Genomic DNA, 13,004 nt, shown 5'->3' on the forward strand with positions numbered 1-13,004 from the left:
AGGAGGACCAATGCAGAAGCTGGAAAGCAGTTTACATTTAAGTATGACCTTCCAACCTTTTCTGTGCTGGCTACATCAAAGAAAGATGCCGTATCTATGATGATTTACACAAATAATCAAATCCCTAAATTTATTGGGTTTTTCTTCCTCCCTTTCATGTGTTGCCTTTGATGTTGCAGCCTTCCTACACAGGTGCAATAACAGCCTTGGTCAAAAAAATTGTATAAGAGCACTGCATTATAACTGAATGTGCCAGCTCTGATTTGGCTTTGCAGGAAGACACAATATGAACATGCATATGAAAACCTCCCCAGAATAGGGAAGGTGCTTTTAGACCTACCCGGGAGGCCCAGTACTTACAATCGCCTGCTCTTTGTGGTTTTTGGAGGTTCATATCCCAGAGGTGAAAAACAAAAGCTTGTGGCTGGAATCAGTTCATAAGACTGTTTCATGACAGCTCTTTTTTATTTTTAACAAACTGATAATGACATCATTACATGATTTAATATAAAGCTGAATATTAAATGTAGCAAAACCAGACTGTAATAATTCTGAAAGATTGTTTCTATCAAGCAAAGCTATATTGCATCGCTACTTTAGCTCAGAGAGCTATTGAAAGGCAAGATCTGAACAACAGGAAGAAGTATGGCACATAGGGACCTTGTTCAGATACCCTCATTAAAGTATAAACTAGTAAGTTAAGACATTTATATATTTTTTTATATTAAATTTCTATCTGCCAGCAGTCCTTTGGGAGTTCATCATCTTTGTTCAGGAGTTTCAGACTAGTTGGAATATACATTATTTATTAGAGATGCAAATCATGCATGATAATGTCAATGAGCTATGGCAAGTATAATTGTTCCAAACAAACAATAAATTTTTAATAAAATTGGTCTAATACCTTCATATTTCACACTGAAGACACACGTTTAAGTTTTCTTATTCTTCATGTAAAATAGAAAGAAGGATGTAGACCAGGTTGATGTTTTTTAATGTTCTCAAGTTAAGAATAATAAATAGCCTGTGACTTATGTTTAAGAATTGATAAAAATGCAGGTAAGTTTGTCATAGCAAAAGAAACATTAGTGGGATATACTCTACACTCCTAGTCCTATAGAAAATATTTAGTCAACCAAAATAGGACCATTTAGGTGTAAAGAAATTGTCCCATGGCAAATATTTCTAAATGCATCCAAAAGGATGAACATCAGGTGCAAATAACTGATTAAACTACTAAAACCACACTCTCGTACCAGCATACTACTCTACAGGTAGTAGGAAGCAATAACTATTATATTCCTTTTAACAACTTCTGTGTAATTTGCTGTATTGATTATGAAAAGGAAGTTATCAACTGGGATTTTCAATACAAGTGTATTTTAGACTTTCTCTGTGAGACACATGCGTGTTTTACAGATCCAATCCAAAAGTACTCTTCATGGATGGCCTTGGCTGTGGTGTTCCTCGAGCTAACTGGCCACATAGGACCACAGTTCCCAGCTAGTATAGGTAACAGGAATCCCCTCAGAGGGTGCGATACTGGAGCTGTCAATTGTCAGTGATGTGCTGCAGGAACTAGACATGCATCACTGTTAATGGATTTTTTAGATCTGCAGCATCTTACAGCAATTTATTGCTTTAGTGAGATTCTGCTCATAACTGATTTTACCCAGTTCACTCAAGTTACTGGAAGTTAGCTAGTATATCATTTATCTTTTGCACAGGTTTTGAATGGAAATAAAGTTTTGATCTAGATACAGTCTCCACAGCTGAATTAGTCATCTAGGACTGCTGTCACACCTTTGGTGTTTAGTTTCTTGGTTCACCAAGATTGTCCTGTAATGTTATTGCATGACATAGGGATATCTGATGCAGTATCAATTAATTCTGCACCAGCTTCCAATGCTTTGTTGGTTTTTAAATTAAAAGTTTTACAAAGAGATTGCCTGTAAAACCTCTTTTCTTTTTCCGTCTCAAGAAGGGTCAGGAAGAGGAGTCCTGCTGGACATAGCAGCACGTCTCCAGGATAGTTTTGGTGTCTTTTGGATGGGGTGACAAGAAAAGATCGTGTGCCCATGCAGCATGGTTCAAATTTCCTTTGTATCTATAAGGTAACTTAGGCCTGAAAAAAGTTTACAGGCACATCTAAGCAATATTGGACAAAATAGCATTCTGACTCCTGTATTAGCCTAGTTGACTTCCCTAGTGTGCTTCTCCAGAGTCCTGACCCTTTGTCATCTCTATTTTCAAAATTAGGTGGCATCCAATATTCAAACGATGCCAACTCAGGGTTTTTTTTTCCCCTTCCCTTTCAAAAAGCCTTTTAATAAACCATTGAAAACCACCTGTCCTTTTGCAAAGCCTTTAAGGGAATTATAGAGCCACAGAAGTGTAACACTCAGTAATAAGTTAGACAAGGCCAAGGGGAATGCTCTACTGATTGCAACTGTTGAAGGGACTGGAAAATAGGTAGAGCTTTGGTAGATTTTATTTTACTACATAATACAAAGCTCATCATCGATATTCCCAATGTAGTACTATGATTCACATTGCAGTGCAGATGGTTCACATATTTTAATTTGTAATTTAATTACACTGGTCATGATCACGCTGTATTTGAACTCCAGTGAATTTCTAGCATGTTTATGCAAATACTTTACTGCAGAAATATGGCTTTAATAGCCTAGTCACTTCTCATAATCATCTTTTATTTTTATACATTTTTGGATCATAACAAAAATACCATTTATGCATAGAACATAAACCTCAGATATTTACATTTACAATGAGGGCTTTGTAATATTTCTTTAAGTCTGCATCTTTGTAAAAGCTGTTTTACAGCTTAATACCATAAGGTCAAGGGACATTGGAATGAGCAGCAAAACCGTGAAGAAGCAGTACATCTTTCACTGTATCAGTGAAATTCTGTATTTAGTTTTGGCTGCATCTTTAAAAGTTGTTATATAGCCTAAGAATCACAGTGGGTTAAGCAAATGTTGAATGGATCTGTAAAACATAGTCTTCAGACACCTCATAGCATAAGTTTATAAAAAAGCTTAGAAAGTTGCATAAAATACTTCTCACCGTTCTATTACTACTACTATTCCTTAGCTCTTCTTTCTTTTTTCCTCAAAAGCAATCACAGGAGTTACCGCTCACCATGTAAAACACCTTTAGTCTCACTAAATATTTAATGCTATATCAAATCAAGAAATACAGAAGGCCCTCTTATCCTAGTACTAGAATTCACTCCCACAAGAAAAAGTAGGTTAAAGTAATTAATTTTACATATCCTATGCTTTTTCCTGTTTTCTTATGGAAATATAATAAACTCACCTTCTCCCTTTCTTCATCCAGTCTCAGGTGCATCACTATATACTAGATCTTCTCTGCTGTTAACACATCTTCAGACACAAATGTTACCTTTTTTTCTTCTCTGCCCCAGGTGCACTATTTATATATCACAACATCTATACTGTGATTCAAGAACTTATGCCTTTCACCTGGGATGGTGGGTGGAGCTCAGGGGCTGAAAATCCTTAAAAGAGGAGTTCAGGGCAAGAAATGTTTTTAGGTTTGGGGTTTTTTGTTAGCTGCTGGTGAGGAGTCTCTTATAATAGTGGGGCTATTGGTTCCTAGCAGCTATTAGGCTTATTTTTGGTAATGACTATGTCTTTAACTTGTTTGTATTTAGTTGTGTTTGTGATACTTTTTTTGTTTTAAAGCCTGGTGTAAAGGGTTTTGTTCTAACATTTTAGTTACAGCTAAGTGTTTTCTGTTGTAGTCACAGTAAGGCTGTGTGGCAGGGTGTACCTGCAGGAAAGTGTATCAAGGACCTAGAAGTGGTACTTGTAGGCAGTCAGTCAGATGCTCTGATTAGACTGTTCTTTGTAATAAACTTGGATTCAAGTCCCTCATATTTGGAGCAGACTCTAAATTTCCTGTAGGCTTCTAGGCTGATGTGGAGAAGCAGCACTATGGGAGAAAGCACTGAAAGGCTTCAGAAACTTCAGAAGAGCATGACTCCTCTTGTCAAAGCAGCTCTAATAACGATAAGGGAAACCTAGTAGCCACAACAGCCTGTTCCCTAGCTCTGTTCCCAGGGCTCCCTTGCCTAGAAAGGAAGCAAATAGGAAGATGACTTTGTATCTTAGTTTCTAGGTCACAGCCCTAGAGGAAAATCTCTTCTTCGTAAGATTTTTCAGCCATATCGCAAGAAAAACATCTGAAAGCATGTGGAGGATGGTCTGGAAGCCTCATCTTCAATTTACTGGGAGAATATCCTATCATAAGCTGAGGTCATGCTTACTCTGTTGCAGTAGATATCTGAAAGCAACACTTATTTTCTAGGGGACAGTAAGCCCACTGACCTAACCTGCAACCTTTCCAGAATTTTAATTCAGGCTTCTGTTATTTCACTTCAAACTGTTAGCTCAGGTTTGCTTTAAAAGAATGTTGCCTATCAAAGCTCACCAGGTTTTAAGGGTTTTCCTGAGTAAAGCAGTGTTTTAAAAACTGTTGTTAACAATTGGCATGTTACTGGATTAAAAGAAAGCCAAAATCTAAAATACTGGGTTTGTTTGGGGTTTCCCTTCCTATGCCCTTGTTCATGCTGTTGTTTTAACACCGCCTTCAGACGTGAGTCTTCCTAGATTCTCTCACCTCTGAAATGCGTTCATTGCTTTGCAGTATGGGCTTTTCTGTCTCCACAAACTTGTTTTTCATTTTTGCTCTTCCTTTGTGCTTACCGCTGTTTACGCTTTCACAAGCTGGTGATGATTCAGTTCTCAAGGAGTTAAAAACCCGTTTCCTTTTTTCCTGTAGTAGGGCACACCAAAGGGTTCCAGGATTATTGCATACCAGTGGCCATGGAGTTGGTATTTATTTTGTGACAGTCACATAGGAAATAGGAAACTGAAGGTTGAAAGTTAATGAAGGAGTCAAAGAAGCTGGTTATACTTCTGTCTGCAGTCACTGTATGAGATGTACGCTGAAACTCTGAAACCAGTTGCAGATCACCACAGAGAGAAATAACGATACTAACAGAGTAACTGTATATGCTATTGACACGAAAACAATGAAATACTCGCTACACAAATGGGCTGTATATATTAAAGACATGTAAACGCTTCTACCCTAATACTCTGGTCACAATATAATATGCCATTGTACAGGTAGAACAATGAACATGTGTGCAGTACCAGAGATAAATGTGCTTGTCTTGGATGCTGAGTCACTTGGACTTCATTTCTGTGCTCACAGCACCCCTGAGGCGTGTTGTACATACCTCTACAAATGCACACACTTTTGTTTACCCTAATTTCTGTTATTTGCCATTACTGAAGGTTTTCATGCAGTGACTACAAAATGTCAATCCTGTTTTCTGCTACAAACTTCCATCTTCCGTACTTGTAAGCCAGGGAGAACTCTGTTGCATTTAAAGACTGCTGCTGATTTAAACAGTTTAGGGCTGTGAGTTTCTAGGGAGCTTTAGGACACACTGGTTATGAATGACATTAATACTATCTGAAACGCTTTATATCTATAAATAGTCCATTGAAGACCAATATAATAGAAAGTTATTCTTTGTGTCAATAAGTGAATTGACTTCCCTTGTCCCAGCAGCAGAACTCCATCCAAAGGGCAGTCAGTGGCCCTGTGCCCATTGATTTTAGCAGGAGCGAGGTTTTATCCCATTCCTAGGGCCCATTTATGTAAGTGCTTTGCCTGCATTATTTTTTTCTATCAGAAGGCACATTTCACTGCACCTCTGAGGCTAGCAAAAAAGCCAATGCTCAGTATCCTCCAGTTTGGCATCCTGAAGCATTTTCCTGAGAACAAAAGTTTCTCATTTCCCGAGCAGCTGTTCCTGTTGTTTCCTTACTGCTGAAACATCTATAGAAACTGCTGGGAGTTTTGGTAAAGGATGTGGGGAACAGGCGTCCATGTGGGGAGTCTTGCCTGACACAGTACAAATCCTTCCAAAAGTCTCTGGCTGTTTCTGAAACCTAGAGTCCAGCATGCAGCCCTGATTCGAGACATAGAACAGCTTGATTTTCCCATTTCTGTGTGCTCCTCACCTATTTTGCATGCTTCAGTCCTACTTTTTCATTTGTTGAGACAAATTCTTAAGTTTTCCTGTATAGTTCACTTTTGCATTGCTTGATGACATTCTGAGGTTGGTTTATCTGAAAGGTGGCAGCTTTTAGGCTGGAAATCCAATGCAGTAGGTCAGAGGTAATTATTAAGCAAGCAGTGCTCTTGCTGAGCTGAAATTCAGCTCATGATCCCTTTTTTGTCATATCAAATGTATCTGTGGCCTCTCCCATTTTTATTTTTCCCCTCTCACGTTACATATTTACTTTGCTGTGCTATTTGTTCTTTGGGGATAGCAGATGAGAGATTTCTATGGGTGGCACAGTAGCAAAACAGAGCATGTAAACAAAGCTCAAACCAAATAAACAAAAATACACCCAGTGCTAAGGGCTGTCTAAAGGTAGATGACTAATGACAGGCATTTGTGAGGCTTTTCAAATGCTTGCAACCTATGAACTACCTATCATGAGCAAACCTCTACTCAGTGCACAGTAAGTGGCTTTATTAACTCCTTTTATGCCTTTAATTCAATGTTTTTAAACCCGTGTATGTATCTGGGCCCAAACCTGCACACATGTGTATCTAACTTTATTCATGCAAGTACAGTAAAGCTGACTGCTCCTGTTCTCCTGGTATGTTTTTTTCCTTGCTGACATCTATTGCATCCCACATCAGCCTGCTATCTTTGATCTCTGCATCTTACTATGATGAGCAAAAGCACTAGTGGATACAGAGTAAATAACATCTTTCATAAAGGCCTAATGTCTGAAAGCCTAATGCAATCATTCTTTAAATTGCAACATTAGTATTTTTTTTTTAGTATGCTTTCTTTCCTTATATAGCAAAAAGGCTGGAAATGCCATTTGCTGCTATTTTTCTGAAGTTTTCCAAAGATGCACTGTCGTTCTGCAAGGAGCAATGGAGTGCTAATTGCTCTTCTGCGCTGCTTGGGCTAATTAACTTTTCATTACTTTTTCATTTCTTTGAAACCATTCATCGAATTCAAACTGTATTAAAAAATAAACACAGATCATTGAAAATTGAAAACAAATTTATTCTCAGGGAGCCATAATCGTGGTCACAGTTTGACAGAGGAGTATAATCATTGATTTTGATAAGACCATTATTCAGACTTTTGCTTTGTAAGACTATATGGCTGCTCTAGATTTCACTTGGGTTTTCTGGAGCTGGGAGAAGGGCAGAATGCCATTTTCCGTTTACAGTGTTTAGGACTCTTTTTTGGCAGTAGATAATATATCCTAAAACCTCAGTCAAGATTAAGCCAAGACTAAAGAAACCCAGATGAGTTTAAAAGCATTTCTGGATATAATATGCTTGTGCACCGATTTTACTAAACTTTCTTCCTTTCAGCCTTTGTCAATTATGGTTTAGGGAACAGAAACAAGAAATGAGAAATAAAACATAGGAACAAAAAAAAATATTATCATATGGTTTTCTTAATTGAATGTCCAATAAAATAGCTGGATGAATAATTTTCCTGGGTTCTATTCTAATGGGCAATCTTGGTTTCTAGTTACTCATGAGCACTATTTAGCTATTGGACTATCATCCCTAATTTCTTAATTACAATAAGAATAAGAAAAAAAACTCTGGAAACTAAAGAGTGAGCGCTTTGCATTCAATCATGTAAGTAACAAAGAAGATTTCTTTAAGTAGCATGCTGCAAATTAAAATTTCTGACAGTAGATTTTATGAATAAGTTAGTAACTGATAAATCTACATTTTGATTAAGTTGAAAAGATCAGAAATCGTCTCAGTGCACAAGCTAAATAAATCTTCATTAAATACATGGGCTGTGTTCTATACCTCTGGGATATAACAGGTGTTTTTAAGTTTGCAATGAAAATACAGCATTAAGGTTACCTTTACTGATTGCAGATTTGTGTATGGCAGTATAGAGGTGTGCAAAAATAGCTCTTGTCTTCCAAGAGAGCACACTGAAGTGTCATTTACTATCCTCAGCTTATCGGTATTTCTTTCCTATTATCTCCAGATCTCAAATCAAGACCTCAGAGCCTCTGTAGCACAGCTCAGCATGATGAGTTCTTCATCACTGAACACTTTTCAAGTGTTATTTCATCCTCTGCTGTATGCATAAGGTCAATCCCGACTGCCAAACTAGCCAGCTGTCTGGAAGAAGGAAATATTCAGTTTCTTTGGCTGCAGCCATGCAGGAGGATAAACTTAAGACTACAACAGAGGTTCATTTTTGCCCCAGAGAAGGAAAGCACACATGAGGCTACCTCACAGCACATCTTTCCCTGCCTCAGGCATTATGTTCCACGTGGTGGGTATAACGAAGTATTTTAATATATCATAGATAGGGAAGGTAAACTCTCACCTGTGGAACAATGTGGTGTTACAATTGGTAAATTCGACTTGCTCTCATACATTCATATCTGCTATTTACAATTTATTCCATCTTTAATTTACAAGGCAACCTATCTGCAAAGATACATGTATGTCTTGTACATAAACCTTACCAGGGAATCTCGTGGGATTATTCTTACACAGAAAAGTGGCTGCCCTCTTCCCCCAGTGCTGAGGGCTGTGCTGGATTTGAACCTCATTGTACTGCTGGTACTCTAGCTCTCTTGCTGTGTATTGTAAAATTCTCTTCATTTCATGCATGGATTGCTGTAGAAAGCAGAGATAACATTTCAAGTTCCTTTGTTTAACCCATACAAAATAATTAAAACACATTTTTCATCTTAGCATCCCCTTAGGGTTTAACATATCGTGAGAAACACTTCCTAATGTGAAATGAGCTTCAAGACAAATGGTCCTGGCTTTAGTTTGAAAGTCACCTCTGGAAGGAATGCATTTGTTTTCTTATTCATGCCACTCTATTTCTTTTAAAATTCTGACACGTTAAGATAAAATTGTCACATCCAAACCTACTCTTTAAATATAAAACTGTCCACTTTTATACAGGTACAAAAGCCCCTTCAGGGCTAGTCTGCCTTTTTGCAGGCTTCCTTCCTTTGGGAAGAAGTGCCTCAGCCCTCCCACACTGCGCTTTGCTGGCAGAGCTGCGATCCTCCGGGGCAATGACAAATTGTTCTCCCCAGCTTTGTACTTTTCTCTTGGCACATGCCTGAAGGTGAACGCAGAGCTCTTATGGTCTCATCTGTGTCCCCCCAGAAACCACAGCCAGCAGTGGGCATGTCGGGCTTGCCTTCCCTGAGCAAGCTTGCCCAAGGGGTGGCTTGAATAATTTGTCATTTCCACGCTGTCTGGCATCACCGCAATTATCCAACACTTACAAAGAAAGAGGGTACCAGGAAATAAAGCACAAGTAATAATCAGAAATCTCTTTAACACCTAAAAAGATGCAGACTGGCTTTCTAACGCATGGCTGTACTTTACGTCACAAGCATTTTCCCTGGGTTATTATTCATTCTGCCAAGCATTATTCAATGTAAGCAAAAGCATTGCTGCTGAGCCCTGAAAAACGAATGGATGCTCCCCCAAGTCAGGAAAGACAAGGTGTTTCCATGCAAAATGTTACAGCTAGTTAATGAAGCAGCACATTAATTTTGATGTACAACCATAAAGTTCCCCAGAAAGCAATTTTTATCTGTATTATGTTCTCACATCTTAAAGAAACTTAGATTCCAAACAAGGTGTCATTTGCTCTTATAGTATGGAATAGGGCTGTACTTCCCAAAAAACTCAGGAAAGGCCTGTGGTATGTCTTTCAATAAGTTAAACAAGATTCTATTAAATAGATCTCTCTCTCTGACCCAGAGCTCCCACACGTGTGTTTATAAATTTCCCCAGCCAAATTCTTTCATCAGATACATACATATGAGCCCCAGTCATGGCACACTTACATCCATGGAAATGCATCAAACTCCCCAGTTCCCAAAAAGCCCTATAAGACTTCTGTACAGTTATGAGTACAGAAAATTACTCTAATGAGGAATCTACTTAAACTTAATTGTCTCATTTAATTGGATTGTTTAAATTGCTAATCATTTTGTAAGTATTACTTTATAAGGTTTTTTTTAGTGGGTAGTTTGCCCTTTTTGTTGTTGCTGGAGGAATTCAGTAATAATTAACTGACCTAGTGTGTAATTATACTGCTGAAAATAAGCTATGAGACATTTAATAAAAGAAGACTATTAACAGGATTTGAATTTATGACCTTCAAAATATGAAGCAAACACTTTATCCATGAGGTCACACAAGATTTCACTACGGTCTGAGAATTTATGGTCACTAGATTAGCCACAGAAAGACTGTTCTTGCTTTTTGGATGCACTGGGAGCTCACTAAGAAACAGATTAAAATAGTAAGTAATACAGCAGTGGAAAAATGCTAAAGAAAGCTTGTTCCTCTTAAACATCCAGATCTATACCTGTGCCACACACTGTGGAAGTCAAAGCTGATGTTTATTTTGAGTTTAGTGAAAAGAAAGCTAGATCCATACCTCTATATGAACATACAGGTGTTCTGTTTTCAGTATTTTTATTCCTGGTGGCTCAAGTATCAAACGAGCACAGCTGTGGGCATCCTGCCATGGCTTGGAGGAGGCCAAAGCATACGGATATGTCAGTGGTTAGGGTATGCATGACTTAGTGAAAGTTTGCAGTTGTCTATTTGCAGACATTCTTTCATGTTTGGGGAGCTTGCCTACTCTGCTCCTGTGAGTGGTCCAAGGGAGATGGAGATACGTGAACACCAACACTCATAGCAAAGCCAAAGACTTTGGGAATTGCTGTGTACAGTCAGGTAGCAGATGTGACAGCACTCAAAGTTTTGGGACCTGAGAATTTCCCCCTTGGGTTCCTTGTGAAGCACAAGCCTGTAACACCCTTTCCTCAGCTACAATAGATGGTGGTGGCATTTTAAGCTGCAAACTCTGTTGGTGACCGAGTCTTTTTTACGCCCCATGTACAGGACACAGTTCGAGATAAGAAAATTACTAAACACCTTGGCTCTCAGACAGCCAGGCAATTTGTGCCATGTTTTCTTTAGCCTTTAGGACATAATATGTTTTACTGAATCTCTCACATAGAGTTATAACACCTTTGCTGCGTTTTCTGTGTAATATTTGGTTGTGTGAAACACTGCATTACAAATAGGAGCACTACATTTTTTAAAAGTCAGTGCTCCAGCAGCATCAGTGTAGGGAAAACATGACTGTTGTAGTTTCTGTTTATCAGCAATCCAGGCAGTTTCCTTGCAAGCTATCAGCTACTTTGTGTTTTACAGCACAAAGGGAAGCACGTTCTGTGCAATTGCGATGTTACCTTGCAGGAGCTGAGAAAGAATTGCCATGCTTGTTTCTGAAGTCAAACGGACCCTTCTCCAAACTTGAGATGATGGCTACTGTCGCTTTGGGGCTTCAAATACTGATAACTTGTACATTTGTACATTGAGACCACGTAGTTACAGATACATGGTACAAGGAAATAATCTTGCAGCAGATGCCAAAGAAGCTGATGTCTCTGAAAATACTCCAAAGCCAAGTGCAGGCTGGAAATATCCCAATGCTTTCTGCTGGCCAGAGATCTTTTGCAACACCAAGTAGTCAGGATCCCATAGGATGGGGTCTGGTATTTGGGTAGAAAGCTCAGAAAGCAAAGGTGAATGAGGATACATTGCGACTGGTAATAACCGTTCTCAGTGCTTCTCAGGTTTGTTCCCACTCTTCATCCTGTGTACCTAAGCACAATAAAACTGAACGTGCCTAAACATTAAATGAGAAATTTGGGCCAGAGGAATATTTGACTTATTTCTTCCCTATAGAGCAAACAGTGTCTTTAAGACAAATAAAGTGGAGGAACATGTCACCTAAACTCTTTTGAATCATCAGTGATGAGCATGGCATGGTGGTATGGCTGTAAACTGCCAAAGGCTGGCTTGTCTGTCCCCTCAGGGGCACATGGCTCTGGGTGCTGCGATCAGCATCACTTTTCAGAAACTATTTTGAGTGGTGGGCTGGGACAGAGGGACAAAGAATAAATATTCACTAACTAGCTTCAATTAAAAAGAATAGAGACCATGTAATTAGATTTTGATAATATACCTGAGTGATAACTGTTGATTTCTTGCTGATTTACAGGGCAGAAAAGCCTGTGTGCAAACAGGTTTGCAAGCTCTGACTTCTAAAACAAGCAAAACCACTTTTCAGCTTTAAGACAGAGGAATGGTCTGCGCTATCAAATATGGGTCCAGTTCAAGCAAGGTTGATGGCCTCAGGCAAATATTTATTAAAGGGGAAAGAAGTATTTGCAGTGACTTGTTTATTCTAGCTTTTGCTCACACTGATAGGATTTCCTCCTCTGGGTTATCACGCTCAAACCTTCCTTGTGACTAACTTTGTCTTTTGGAAATGTTTCCCGTCCACATCTGACTTTTCCTGCTTTTCAGCAGTAGAAAAACAAGCGGTCCATTTCATGGGTGGGTTATGTGGCTTTCACAGCCTCCAGAGTGGGGCGGGGGGTGGGTGGGTAGTGGAGGGTGGTTGTGGTGGTGGTGCTGGTGGTGCTGGGACAGCCCAGAGCAAAACAAGAATGACTTCTCCAGGAAGGTGCACCACACCAGCAGCTCGTGGCCAATCTGTATTCCCAGAGGACGGTTGTAAATTCAGTAATGTTTGAACTGTCATGCATGCTGAAGATGAAACAGCTAAATACTTTTATCAGTGCCATTTGTCTCCCGAGCTATATCGTGGAACTAATTGCAAAACTACATCAATAAAAAAAGAAGTAATGTGTTTCAGCTTTATTACAGATACATTATTGCCTGTGTAATATGAAAAGGATGCAATAAAAAGTACATTCAGGTTTGGCAACATTTTCTCCATGCAAGTTTTAAAGTAATTTTTAATATACTTGCCACTGGTAAGATAACACTTAATGCTTTTATAGTAC

General features: G+C 38.8%; 1 long non-coding RNA gene across 2 annotated transcripts; it reads left to right on the plus strand.

Moving 5' to 3' along the window:
- The first annotated feature begins 6,382 nt into the window (after positions 1-6,382).
- Positions 6,383-12,561, plus strand: LOC130143839 (uncharacterized). Of its 2 annotated transcripts, XR_008819896.1 has the most exons (3): positions 6,394-6,590; positions 8,114-8,407; positions 12,194-12,561. It is a non-coding gene; the product is annotated as an uncharacterized LOC130143839 (long non-coding RNA). The 2 variants fall into 2 exon arrangements; XR_008819895.1 differs by lacking the exon at positions 12,194-12,561 and having other exon boundaries at positions 6,383-6,590; positions 8,114-11,852.
- Positions 12,562-13,004: the final 443 nt, after the last annotated feature.

The sequence above is a fragment of the Falco biarmicus genome, chromosome 1, assembly GCF_023638135.1.
Source record: "Falco biarmicus isolate bFalBia1 chromosome 1, bFalBia1.pri, whole genome shotgun sequence".
NCBI classification, from domain to species: domain Eukaryota; kingdom Metazoa; phylum Chordata; class Aves; order Falconiformes; family Falconidae; genus Falco; species Falco biarmicus.